We start from the raw sequence: 15100 nt of genomic DNA, 5'->3' as shown, positions 1-15100 counted from the left end.
CAATGCCTGGAGGAAGAAATACTGATCTTCTGCCTTGGGACCCTGCAGCCACATGGGGTCAATGTGGATTTCACCAGTTTCCTCATTTCCCCTCCCCCCACCTTATCCCAGATCCAACCTACCAATTCAGCACCGCCCCATGACCTGTCCTACCTGTACATCTTCCTTCTCCCCATCCACTCCACCTTCCACTCCGACATTTTACCTCCAACCCCAACTTCATCGACCTATCACATTCTCAGCTACCTTCCCCCAGCACCATCACCTTCCCATTTATTTCTCAGAACCCTTGGGCCACAAACCTCATTCCTGATGAAAAGCTTACACAAGAAATGTCGATGCTCCTCCGATGCTGCTTGACAGCCTGTGCTTTTCCAGCACCACATTCTCGACTCTGATCTCCAGCATCTGCAATCCTAATTTTGTCCCTTGAGTAAATGCATCCAGTAATTTCCCCACCAGACATCTTAGTTAGCTTGTCTGTTAATTTATCCCTGTCCCTTTCTCCTTTGTAAACAGAGTGGGACATATACAGCCCCACAGTGCTCTGGCAATACTCACACATACAATGAAAACGTTTTTATAAATTGCAAGATTTATAGGCCATTCATCAGTACTCTAATCCATTCCATTCAGATTGAATAAATATTCCCTTTTATTGTAATGTGAAATGTTATGTAAGGAAAGGGTTAACTGAACTTGTTTGTTTAGTCACCTTGATTAATGTCAGTCACCAAGTTTTGTAATTATCCCAGTGGAGAGTTTCCATCTTTTCATGATCAATGGGCTCCATTCAATGTGTTATGCCAGAATATGAGCGGAAACATCACCGACAGCACTAACAGGGATCAGCAACTGCAGAGAGAAGGGGAGGAGAGATCATTATCTGAGGACGTTAGACTTGAATGTTACAACAATGGATCAGAATCTGAGAACATTAGACTGGAATGTTCCAACAATGGATCAGAATCTGAGAACATTGGACTGGAACGTTACAACAATGGACAGGAGTTTATCCTATTATGTTTGGTTTCTTTCTACAAATTATGACAGGTTGTCATTGCATTCGCAGAGTTATTATGCTCTTCGCATTATTCAATATTTTTATTATCCTCTCCTGTCTATCGTTGGTGTTCCTGGTAAGTCTCACTGTCCAGATATGTTTTCCTTTAAACTAGTCACAACTGCATTACTGTTCTTTCATATAATCTTCACTTCTTGCCACTATTATTGTTCATGTTGAGACTCAGAATCCAGATATTCACTCTGCAGATCACATCTAACTGCATCAGTGAACTTGTTCAATTATTTACTCCCTCCTTGCTTCTGGCACTGTTACTCATGGGTCTCTATGTTGACCTACTCACTTTCAGATGTGAACCATTGTCTCGCTGTCCTTGTTATTTAAATATTGGTAGCGTGGAGGTCATTGTCCTCTATTATGTTTACAAACTCCGTTTCCTTCCTGGGACTCCATCTCATCCCTGGCCAATATTTTTATTCATTTATTTCTGTGACTTGGGTGTCGCTGGCTTTCCAGCATTGATAGCCTCCCTCTATTTGCCCTTGAGAAGGTAAAGGTGAACTACCTTCTTGAATCGCTGGAGTCCACTTGCTGTCGGTTGACCCATAGTGCTGGTAGGGAGGGAATTCCAGGATTTTGACCCAACGACTGTGAAGAAACAACGGTATATTTCCAAGTCAGGGTAGTTAGTGGCTTGGAGGGGAACCTACAGGTGGTGTTTAAACCAGACGAATCACAACATTGGTCATCCCTTTGGCCATAAGCTGATTCCTGACATCATGCTCTGACCATTATTAACTTTAACTATTCACTGTTCCAGAATGTACTTCACAGGCATAACTCATCTGCTGTTTAAACCTTGAGCTGTGTAACACAGACTTAATGATGACAACAATCTGCTTCTGACACTCTCGGGTTGAACTTTGCAGAAACAAATCTGATTCGAACTCAGACCAAATTTCCATCCATCTGACATTCCTGTGAACGCTGATCTATATCGCTATTGTGTCTGGCAATGCCTTTATTTTACTATTCTCAAGTACTTTAACTCATCTGTCCATGAAACTTCCCTCAGTCCCTCTGTGTGGATTATCCAAATCCCTGCCAGTTGTTCATATTTAACCTGGTTTCCTTTAAGTATAGTTTTCAATACTCCTCATGCTGGACAGATAATCCAGTATACTGAGCAATGCAGTTGCATAGTCTGCACAGCTCTCCATGTTGGCCTGTCATCTTGTCACAGCGTATGTTGTTTGAAGTGTTCCGTGAAACCGATTCAGAATTTGATTAAACAATCCATTTCAGCTGATCAGAAAATACCTTTATTCAATTATCTCGTTCTTGTAATTTTGCTCTCTAAGTGATCATTTCTCCAGTTAGTTCCACTACCCAGTCTTTTTCTCCATATTTCCACAACACGCTCTCAGTTAGTTAATTGTCTGTTTCTGGCTTTAATGTGAATCTATCTATCCCCCTGTATCTTTCCCTAGCCTTGGGCTTTGACTCTCTAGTGTGTTGAGTGCTGGCATTGTGAAGCTCAGAAGCAATGAAATGGTGTGTGTCAGGCTGTTGTTCACTTCCCAGTGTGTGCCATGTAGTGTTCCACGGATGGAGGGTGCGAGGTGGGAAAGAGGTAGGTAGTGTGTGTCAGCCTGTTATTCACTTCCATGTGGTGTTCCATATTGGAAAGGGGTGTGTGCGTGTGTGTGTGTATCGGTCGGTTGTTCACTTCCCAGTGTGTCCCATGTGGTGCTCCATGTTGGATAGGGGTGAAAGCAACTTTGACTCATGTCTTTGAAAGATGGTCTGTGCCTGCCCACTGAACGTCTGATGTCTGTATTTGTCCCTTTGAGCTGATTGTGTGGTCAGTAACACGAGGAATCCCCTTGAGTATTATTGTAAAAGACCAGGTGTCTAACATCTCTGACAATGCTCTCACTTTTAAAAAAAAGTTTATTTTCTCCTTTTATTTAAACAGAGATCTTAAAGGCCAAACTTCCTACTGCAAACGGCTGAAGTAAATAACTTAGGAGGCTTTTAGGGATTTTTTAAAATAAATAGTGATAACAATGGCCAGCTCTCACAGACCAGACTTTCCAGGTTCGCTGAGCTGTAACCATTACCAGATGCCTGGGATGGGAGAAGGGTTGGATGCTTCAGTAATTGATCCCTAGCTATATTATCTCTGAAATCTGTCTTGATGCTGTTTCCTCCTGGATTGGATGTGTCTTTTTGCCAAGGGACGAGTTAATGGGATTTAGTACATTGGAACTCTTCATTAGTGAAAAGTACTGTATCTAATATTCTGTTAAGATTTCCAATAGTTAAGTTATTCCAAACCTCTCTTCTTTTTGCATGTTTTTTTTATGGTGTTTAAATAAATTGTGTTTTGGTTAAGGTTGAGTGGTTATACCCGCCGCATCACATCTGGAGCACACATTTCACATCTACCTTTAATAAAAGGTAGTGGGGCGACAGCACCAGGGACCCAGGTTCAATTCCCACTGATGACTGTGTGGAGTTTGCACATTCTCTCTGTATCTGCGTGGGTTTCCTCTGGGTTCTGTGGTTTCCTCCCACAATCCATCGATGTTTAGGTCAGGTGAATTGGCCATGCTAAATTGCCCATAGTGTTAGGTGCATTAGGCAGGGGTTAATATGGGGTAGGGGAGAGGGGCTGGGTGGTTACGTCTTCGGTGGGTCAGTGCGGACTTGTTGGGCTGTATGGCCTGTTTCCATACTACTGGGAATCTAACCTAAGACAAGGTTGGCGTCCAGGCTACCATCTTAAAGCATTTTAAGGCAGTCTGGTCTGTTCCATAGCAAAGTGGGAACACTTGTCCAGTTCAAAATCGATAATTCCAAATTGGGTTCAGGATTAGAATCCCTACAGAGTGGAAGCAGGCCATTTGGCCAAACAAGTTCACACCAACCCTCCGAAGAGTAAATTACCCAGACGCATTCCCCTCCCCTATTACTCCATATTTACTCTTGACTAGTGCAAATAACCTACACATCACTGACCGTTACGGGCAATTTAACATGGCCATTTCACGTAAACTACATATATTTGTACTGTGGGAGCAAACTGGAGCACCTGGAGAAAACCCACGTAGGGACAGGGAGAATGTGCACAGGGAGATTGTTGGGCTCAAAGGCAGCATTTTGTAGTTGTTAGTATCTTTTGTTGTGGGTGTTGAATTCGGTTGGTTTGTACAATGTTTTGTGTAGTAATTGCTATTTCCGTCACTAAGAGTTCTCTGGGTGAGGACAAAGTGAAGTTGGAGATTTTACAAAAGGTGAGCAAGGCAAAGCGTTTAGGATTGGCAGACAAGCTGGAGTTGGTTTGCGTTTGTCTGTGAGAAAAGGAGATAATTACAGCTGCAGCTTGACATTTAAATTTTTGCGGGAAGATCATCAGAATCTTTGGAAATGGCTAGAATTCATTTGCAGATGGAGCAGCTTGGACACAAAAAGGAATTGAGACAGTTTGCAATATGATTTAAAGTAGAATTAAAATAAGAGGAAGAAGAAAGACAGAAAAAGAATGAAGAAAAGCAGAAAAAGAGAGAGTTTCAACTTCAAACGTTAGCAATTTGAGAGGAAAGTCGACTTAGCAGGGTGGAGATGAAGAGAGATAGTACGCTGGATGAGGAGGATAATGAGGATGAACAACTCTATGGTAGCCAAAGGCCTGAGGAGGATCTGTTTAAATATGTACATTGTCTAAATTTGATGAAAAGGATATAGAAGTCTTTTTAATTTCATTTGAGAAAGTGGCTAAACGGATGCACTGACCAATGACCAAGTGGGCTTAGTTAATCCAAACAAAGCTGGTCGGTATTACGAGTGAGGTATTTGTATCCCTATTGGAAGAGGTAACTGGAGAGTATGACAAGGTGAAGAAAGACTTTTGGAGGGCATATAAACTTGTGCCAAAAGCCCACTGACAGTGAATTAGAATGCAAAATTGTGTCCCTGGTTAAACGTACATTGAGTTTGAAAGGATTAACCAATGTAATTTTGAAAGGTGAGTCAGGGTATTAAAAACAGAGCAACCTATGACACTCTTAGACAGACTCATACTTTGGAGGAGTTCAAAAGTTCACTTCCTGCAGTCGTGAGAATGCGTGGGGAAGAGCGGAGAGTTGAAATGGCACGATTCGAATCTGAAATGGCTGATGATCATCAGTTGGTCCATAAATCAAAGTTTGGCTTTTGGGAGGGCTTGAGGAGAATGTGCAAGATCTTAAAATATATACCTGTGTGTAAGATTTAGTGGCATAGGCCAGGATTAGCAGGTAAAGAGGTTACAGCATGAAGACATACAGGAATATGTAAATCCTTTAAGCTGAGACATGAGGAGATATGTCATTGAGAAGGACTATGTTAGAGATGAGAAGTGCTCCATTATGTAAATTTGCTTGGAGTGTCCGGTGACCCCATCAATTGTAAAATATTTCACAATTGGGAAGGAGGCCTTGAGTTTGGTGTGGATGTTACAACATTTCAGCATCTAAGTTGCCAATACTGTGTCAAGACAAATATATATACTGATCATAACGCCCGAACGATTTTGGACAAATTTAGGGAGAATACTTCCAGTCCGTTCAGATAGAAGTTATTATTGTTGCCATTCAATTTGGAAGTTATACAGGTGACCGGACGAGAGCCCGTACTTGCTGACAAGTTGTCAAAACTTGGATGAAGAAAAACAGAGGCGTTCAGTCGCAGAAGTAAACTGACTGAAATAGAATAGAGTTGTGAATGTTAGCACACTGAGTGTCAATGTAATATATATGTATTGCAGTCTACTGGAACAATAAGAATAAAGGGTTTACATGATGCCATCTGTGTGTATTGATGTTTTTTTTTCACTTTAAAAAGGTTATTTTCTCTTGTGTTTTTTTTTTGAAGAGAGGTCTTTAAGGCAGAGATGCCGAACTGTCAACTGAAAACAGCTTAAGTAAATAATTGAGAAGGCGTTTAGGTTTTATTAAAGCATTGGAAACAATGGAAGGGTAGTGGCCATGTTTACTAGTTTTGTTTTTGCTGCAGCATTCAGAAGCTGCTTGGGATCCCAGAAGGGTTGGAAGTTTCAATGCATGATCCCCAGCTGCTATTCTCTCTGAAACTCACTTAAAGTTGCTTCCGCCTGGATTGCGAACTGCACATAAGATTCTGTGTTTGAATTTACCTTTTTGCCAAGGGGTGTGTTTATGGGATGTTCCTGTATTAGCGCAGTTAATTAGTAGAAGGCATTGTATCTAATGGTAGCATAGGTGTTCCAGTAGAGAAGCTATCCCAAATTGTTCTTCTCTTTGATTGTGTCTTAATTGGAGCGTGTGAATGGATTGCATTTTGTTTTACGTTGAGTGGGTTGACCAATTGCAACACATCTGCAACACGCAGTTAACATCTACATTTAAAATAAGGAAAAGTTGGGGTCTAGGCTGCCTACTTCAAATATTTTGACGGGGCCTGGTCAGGTCCATAACACTTGTGGCTGAGGGGCTTCTGATTGTCTCCTGCTATTGAAAAGTTAGTGGAGGTGCTGGGGATGGCTTTCTGGAGGTTGTGCTGTGAGCTACCTCAGACATTCATGGAGACCTGAGGATTTGGTGACCCAACACTGGATGGAGCACGGGGACTGTAGTTACAGCATCTGGGTCTGGAACATGATCAACAAATGGAGCAGAGGCTGCAGAGAGGAGTGCTCTGAAACCACGGAGTGAGTGTGTCTGGGGAAAGGGATCTGCTGGATCCACCCCGGGTTTTCCAGAAACAGCTTGCCAAGCTGCACTTAAACCCGGGAGCAGAGTATGAGGGGACCCTGACTGAACAAGGAGCTCGTCACAGAGCGGTATCACCTCCTTGAACACGATCTTCAGCTTCACACCAGGGGCAGGACTGTGCTGCCAGTGACTGTCAGGGTCACTGTTTCATTCAGCTTCTATGATCAGGAACTTTCCAGGCCGAAGTGGGTTACATATGCATCGTCTCCTGACACCACGGTGGCACAGAGGTTAGCACTGCTGCCTCACAGTGCTAGAGACACGGGTTCAATTCCCGCCTGCGTGGAGTTTGCACATTCTCCCCCTGTCTGCGTGGGTTCACTCCGTTAGCTTCGGTTTCCTCCCACAGTCCAAAAATGTGCAGGTTAGGTGAATTGGCCACGCTAAATTCACCTAATTTCACCTGCGGGCGCAGCGTAATACGTGGCTGCGCAGCTGGTGTAGGAGGGAGGGCTTCAGATACGTTGGTAATTGGGATGCCTTCTGGGGAAGGTGGGACCTGCACAAGAAGGACGGGTTGCATCTGAACTGGAAGGGGATCAATGTTCTGCGTGGAAGGTTTGCTCGCGTAGTTCGAGAGGGTTTAAACTAGAATGGCAGGGGGGTGGGAACCTGAGATGTATACCGGAGGTGAGAGTTGATGCAGATGAGGCAATAGCAAGAGGTAGACCAGCTAGTGGGAAGGAGTTTCCTGGCAAGGAACCAAGGTATCAGTTAAAGTGTGTTTGCTTTAACGCAAGGAGTATCAGGAATAAAAGTGATGAAGTTAGAGCATGGATCAGCACCTGGGGCTATGATGTTGTGGCCATAACAGAGACATGGGTTTCTCAGGGGCAGGAATGGTTGCTGAATATTCCAGGGTTTAGAGCGTTTAAAAAGAATAGGGAGGGGGGGAAAGAGGAGGGGGTGTTGCACTACTAATCAGAGAGGGTATCACAGCTACAGAACCTTCCATTGTCGAGGAAGATCTGCTACCGAGTCGGTATGGGTGGAAATTAGGAACAGCAAGGGTGCAGTCACCTCTTTAGGGGTTTAGTACAGCCCCTCCCCAATAGCAGCAGGGAGATGGAAGAAAGCATAGGTCGGCAGATTTTGGAAAAGTGTGGACGTAGTAGGGTTGTTGTAATGGGTGACTTTATAACTTTCCCAATATTGATTGGAACCTCCTTCAAGCAGAAAATTTGAATGGAGCTGTTTTTGTCAGGTGTGTTCAGGAAGGTTTCCTAACAGTTCGTTGACAGGCCGATGAGGGGAGAGGCCATTCTGGACTTAGTGCTCGGAAACAAGACGGGGCAGGTATCAGATCTTGTGGTGGGAGAGCATTTTGGTGACAGTGACCGCAAATGCCTCACATTCTACATAGCTATGGAGAAGGAGAGGATTAGGCAAAATGGGAGGATATTTAATTGGAGAAGAGGAAACTATGATGCGATTATACATGAGTTAGGAAGCATGGATTGGATCAATTGTTCCATGGTAAAGGCACTATAGACATGTGGAGACTGTTTAAGGAACAGTTGTTGCAAGTGATGAATAAATATGCCCCTCTGAGACAGGCAAGAAGTGGTAAGATAAAGGAACCTTGGATGACGGGAGCGGTGGAGCTTATGTTCAAAAGGAAAAGGGTAGCTTACATAAGGTGGAGGTAGCTAGGGTCAAGTCCAGCTGTACAGGATTACAGGCAGGCGAGGAAGGAGCTTAAAATGTATGAGGAGAGCCAGGAGGGGGCACGAGAAAGGCTTGGCAGAACGGATTAGGGAGAAGACAAAGGCATTTTACGCTTATGTGAGAAATAAGAGAATGGTCAAAGAAAGTGTAGGGCCGATCAGGGATAGCATCGGGAATTTGTGTGTGGAGTCTGAGGAGGTAGGGGAAGCCCTAAATGAGTTTTTTTGCTTCTGTCTTTACGAAAGTAACGAACTTTGTAGTGAATGAAACCTTTGAAGAGCAGGTGTGCATCCTGAAATGGATAGAGATAGAGGAAGCTGATATGCTGAAAATTTTGTCAAACATTAAGATTGACAAGTCGCCAGGCCCGAACCAGATTTGTCCTCGGCTGCTTTGGGAAACGAGAAATGCAATTGTTTCGCCACTTGCGAAGGTCGTTTCATCCTCGCTCTCCACTGGAGTCGTACCTGAGGACTGCAGATAGGCAAATGTAATTCCTCTCTTCAAGAAAGGAAATAGGGAAATCCCCGGCAATTACAGACCAGGAAGTCCCACGTCTGTCGTCTGCAAGGTGTTAGAAAGGATTCTGAGGGATAGGATTTATGACCCTCTGGAAGAGCATGGCTTGATTAAATGCAGTCAACACGACTTTGTGAGGATCAGGTCATGCCTCACAAACCTTATCGAGTTCTTTGAGGATGTGACTAGAAATGTTGATGAGGGTCGAGCTGTGGATGTGGTGTATGTGGACTTCAGCAAGGCATTTGATAAGGTTCCCCATGGTAGGCTCATTCAGAAGGTCAGGAGGAATGGGATTCAGGGGAACATAGCTGTCTGGATACAGAATTGGCGGGCCAACAGAAGACAACGAGTGGTAGTAGAAGGAAAATAATTCTGCCTGGAAGTCTGTGGTGAGTGGTGTTCCACAGGACTCTGTTCTTGGGCCTTCATTGTTTGTAATTTTTATTAATTACTTGGATGAGGGGATTGAAGGATGGGTCAGCAAGTTTGCAGATGACACAAAGGTTGGAGGTGTCGTTGATAGTATAGAGGACTGTTCTAGGCTGCAGCGGGACACTGACAGGATTAGAGATGGGCTGGGGGGGTGGGCGATGGAATTCAACCTGGATAAATGCGAGGTGATGCATTTTGGAAGGTCACATTTGAAAGTTGAGTACAGGATTAAGGATAGGATTCTTGGCAGTGTGGAGGAACAGAGGGATGTTGGTGTGCAGGTACATCGATCCCTTAAAATGGCCACCCAAGTGGCCAGGGTTGTTAAGAAAGCATATGGTGTTTTGGCTTTCATTAACAGGGGTATTAAGTTTAAGAGTCATGAGATATTGTTGCAGCTCTAAAAAACTTTGGTTAGACTGCACTTGGAATACTGCGTCAAGTTCTGGTCGCCCTATTATAAGAAAGATGTGGATGCTTTGGAGCGGGTTCAGAGGAGGTTTACCAGGATGCTGCCTGTATTGGAGGGCTTATCTTATGAAGAGAGGTTGACTGAGCTCGGACTTTTCTCATTGGAGAAAAGGAGGATAAGAGGGGACCTAATTGAGGTATACAAGATAATGAGAGGCATAGATGGAGTCGATAGACAGAGACTATTTCCCAGGGCAGAAATAACTAACACGAGGGGTCATAGCTGGTTGGAGGAAAGTATAGAGGGGATGTCAGAGGCGTGTTCTTTACACAGAGAGTTGTGAGAGCATGGAATGCGTTGCCAGCAGCAGTTGTGGAGGCAGGGTCATTGGGGACATTTAAGAGACTCCTGGACATGCATATTGTCACAGAGATTTGAGGGTGCATACATGAGGATCAGTGGTAGGCACAATATCGTGGGCTGAAGGGCCTGTTCTGTGCTGTACTGTTCTATATTCTATGTTCTATCTATGTTCTAAATTGCCCGTAATGTTAGGTGAAGGGGCAAATGTAGGGGACTGGGTCTGGGTGGGTTGCTCTTCGGCGGGTCGGTGTGGACTTGTTGGGCCGAAGGGCCTGTTTCCACACTGTAAGTCATCTAATCTCAACATCAATGCCACCATTTGGTGACGGAGGATATATATTGTGGATGAGGTGACTGTTTTCTCTCTGAGCAGAGAGCTGCCAGGTGTATCCATGTTTTCTCAGTATAGCAGGATTCCCGATGATGGACATGGCTCTGTGGGCTCCTCATGATAATGGGGAGATCTGGAGGAAATGAAGAAACTCTCACTTCATTAATGTTACAGTGTGCCCATGCACAGGGCATCCTGTTGGTGAATACTCACTGTCCAGGCAGGTGCCACTGCATCCTCATTCAGAAGCAGTCAGCCATTCCCATCATCTTTGGGTCTCCATTCGGAAAGAAAGGATAGTCTCTCGGCCCTTGATACACTGCTCAAAACATCCTCCCCCTCACCACTCCCCACCGCCAACCAACCACATCAAAATATCCCGTGTGTACTGAGAGCAATAGGACCATTGGAAATGTCAGGGAGCAGACCATCAGGGAGATGGAGCAACACTTTCCATGTCTGAATGGGTTGGAGTAAACCCTCCAGAACACACTGTATCTCTATGTTGAGTAATCCCTCTCCATTTCAGTAGCATACTGCCTTCTATTCTTCCTGAAAAAGCTGGCAGGTTATACATTCCATTATATTCCACTTGGGAAAGTATTATTCATTGACTTTACCTGTCCATATCAATTTGCAGATTCTCCACATTCTCTTGATAATTTAATGTCTTGCTTACCTGAGTGTCATCACTAAACTTTGTAGCAGTACATCTGTTCTATCATCCTGATCACTGATATCGATTGTAAACAGTTAAGGACTCAGCACTGGTCACTGTGTGACTCCACTGGTTACTTTCTGTCAAACTTATTAAGACTGATTTATCCAGAGTGCCTGCTTCCTGATAGATGACCAGTCCTCCCCCGTTCCTGTGGAGCACAGTCGAAGGGCTGAATAAGAAAGAGGAACTATACAGCCTCTCAAGCATTGTCCGCCATTGAATACAATCATGACTGATGTCATCGCCGGCTCAGTTCCATTTCCCTGCCTGCTCTCCATATCCCTTAATTTACTCAACGTCCCAGCATCCCCTGCACGCTGGGACAGTGAACTACACAGATGCACAACCCTTTGAGAGAAGTTACTTCTCCTCACCCCTATTTTAAATATGCTCTGCCTAATCCTAAAACCATGATCTCTTGTTCTAGTTTGCCCCAGATGATGAAACATCCACTCCATACCGACATTGTCAATTACCTTTAACATCCTTCAGGCCTCAATGAGGTCTCCTCTCATTCTTCTAAACCTGGAGTGCATCGGCCTGAACTGCTCGAACTTGCTTCAAAAGACAAATTCATCTATGGAATCAATCTAATGAACGTGTTCTGAACTGCCTTCGTTGAAACAACATCACTCCTGCAATCAGGACAACAAATCTGAACACAGTACGTCAGTTACCGTCTCACTAATACTGTGCAGAGTTGCAGTAATTCTTCCCTCTATTTATACTCTATACTTTTCTAAGTAAATGCTGAAAATGCAAATGCTTTTCCCATTCCCTGCTGTACCTGCATGTGAGTTTCCTGTGGTCTGCACAAGGACACACTGATGCCTCTGCAAGTAAGCACTCTGAAGTTGCTGTCCATTTCTATAACATGTTGGATTCCTCTGGGGAATATCCTCGTTAAGTTTTTGCTTCCAGATGTTGGCACATTCATCTAAACTGTTCATGCCCATTTGTAAATGTTCTACATTTTCATTACATCAACCTACTTTTCCACTTGTTTTAGTGTCAGCTAAAAATGTGGCTGTGGATGTTAAATTGTCAGATCCTGCGGTCTGAACTCTATGGAACCCCAAAAGTTGCCAACTACTAACGAAACAACTATTCTATCTCTTTGCATTTTGTTGGCTCACCAGCCCTCTATCCAGGCGAATGACCTTCTCCCAAACCCATGACTTCTTATTTTACAGCTTAATATTTTGTGCAACGTTTAATCAATGCCTTTTCAAAGTGCAGGTACTTCACTCCTCCGGGATACCTATTGTCTAACATTGAATGTCACATCTTTAATTAATTTGAGCAAACAAATGCTTAAAAAATGCTGATTCCGATGTATTCTGGTTTTACTTTGCAAATCCGCTGTTGTTAATTTATTAATAATGGAGTCTCACAATTTCCCTTAATTCCCAACAGTTTGCTCACAACCTTTTATTGACAAGTGAAGATGATTATCATAATTCCTAACTTTTCTGTACCCTCTACGTTCCCTTTCACGTGTTTCTCTGAAACAGGTACAAATCTTTAAAAGATCTGCTCCAATTGCTGTGTAATAGGCATGAGTGTCTGAATGGATTCGCTCAGTTCCTGGTTTATACGCTCAACGGGCTGAATGTCTCCATGGATTTCATTGCGTATTTGAGATGGTTTCCTTTAACAGTATGTTGAGTACTGAGGTAGAAGTGAGGCTGTTTTGAAAATGATATTATGTGATCAGAAGAGCTAATTGAAAACCCTGCTGAAAAGGAGGTTTCGGAAATAGTATTTATAATATATTGAATTTTATATGACGTCTGAATGCATACCAGTTATTTTTGAAACTGTGGTTATAAACCTGAGTATGCAATTCACGAAAGTATGAGACTAAAATTAGATTCAGTGAATTGGAGAAGTACATGAAAAAGATTTACTGGTAGACAGGCAATGGTTGTTGTTTAAATAAACATCTTAAAATGTACAATATGCACATGTCCACCACAGTTCAAACAGCAAAGGGGCGAGGTGACTTAACAATAGTTAACAAAATAAGTTAACGATTGCATTAGATCAAAGGAAGCAGCTCAGGAAATAGTCAGATATTGTTGTAAGCCATCGATTCAGAGACATTTGAGGACCAATGAACTGATAATGAAATAATAAAAAAAGAATGCAAACTAAAAAGAAACATTGGGATGACCAAACGCTTCTCTCGATACTTGATGGGAAAGTGAAGGCAAGGACACGTGTGCAAGGGGGAATATCCGCACAAGATAATTTCTTGCAGAGAACTTGGAAATGGCAGAGTAGTTAAACAATTACTTTCATGCCAACCATATTAGAGGCAAGATTACCTGATGGAGAAATTCAGTTTGTGCTCTCCGGTGATTGCCAAAATGAAATGAGATCGCAGTGAAGCTTAGAAAATTCACACAGAGAGACGGACTGACACAGGGGCATGGAGAAGTGTTACCAGGCAAGGTTAGGGAGAAGGATGTGATTGTAGTGGAGGGGTGCAGAGGAGATTCACCGGGATGCTCCCTGGGATGGAGCATATCAACTATGGAGAGAGGCTGGATAAGCTCGGGTTGTTTACTTTGGAGCAGAGAAGGCTGAGTGAGAGATGATTCACAAGGATGAGATTACAAGGGGGATTTCCAGAAAGATTTTTGCTGAAGTCCCAAACCCAGTGTGGAAAATCAAATCTCATGGGATTGTGGCAAATATTTGGACATGGTTACAGAATGGGACAGCTGGCAGGAAAGAGTGAGTAAAAGTTTTTGATTTTGATTTTATGACCAGGTGTATTTTCCAGGATAAATACAATAAAATACAGTGAAATGCTTTCGCTTGTTGCCACAAAGTGGTGCCATTTTGAATAATTGAAGACAGTGGAATATACAGAGGATACAGCCTGAAGAGACTTTATGGGTTGTGAGACAGCTCCTCATCGTCGACCAACTTTGCAACCCAACCCCTTCATGACAGCTTCATCCCCATCTACACCAGACCCCAGCAACATCGAAGTTTCTGATCCTCAGGCACCATCTTTGCCACTGGGCAGATACTCCTCCAACACCAGCTCATTGTCTCCTCTGCCAGGCCATTCCAATGTCAAAGACATGTCTCTTACTGCTGGGCCCACCTCATCGATGTTACCATCATGGTCTTCCACTATCCGCTTCACCACAACCAGTGCAGGACCCAACCAACAACATGTCTCCAATCTTCAGGCATCACCTTTTACTGCTGGGCCCTATCTCACTCACGTTGACTCTGCTGATGTTGCAGCTGCCAATTCCAGGTCATGTGCTTGCTCCGGAAAGGTAAGTAAGGACTCACTCTCTTCTGCATTGACCTTAGCATGAGTTCCAAACGCTGGGTCCAGCTTTAGGTCAGTAAATTACAAAAAGAAAAGTGGAGGAGAAAATATGAAAAGGAAAGCAGGTCAGCAAAGGAGCACTTGGACCGGAAAAACAGGAATAAAATGATCCTTTTGTTGGAGATGAAGGCTCGTGGAGTATCTCAGGATTATGTCCTTGGGTCTCAGCTATTCGCAAACACCTCAAACATTTGGTTGACGGAATTAATTGCAATATATCTCAGTCTGCTGTAGGAGAAATGCATTGAGGAGATTCTCGGCAATGATGAGAACGTGGGAGGCTCACTGTGTTGAATGACGTACTCCTTTCCAAAGGTTTCTATGTAGTCTGTGGATAAGCATTGCCAATGTTGTCACAAGCGCTCAGATGTTAGGAAGGAGGTCTCTGCAGTGTTGACAGGCCTGTCTTTCCCTTTTCTGATGCAGAAGCTGATGCCGGGTGTTCTGACCGGTTTTATCCTTTAAGACTTCGGA

This window comes from Chiloscyllium plagiosum, unplaced genomic scaffold (assembly GCF_037043375.1).
Source record: "Chiloscyllium plagiosum isolate Xiang-an unplaced genomic scaffold, Cpla_swu_hap1 HiC_scaffold_40, whole genome shotgun sequence".
Lineage (NCBI taxonomy): Eukaryota > Metazoa > Chordata > Chondrichthyes > Orectolobiformes > Hemiscylliidae > Chiloscyllium > Chiloscyllium plagiosum.
The sequence above is the reverse complement of the archived record's forward strand: the minus strand, read 5'-3'. Positions refer to the sequence as shown.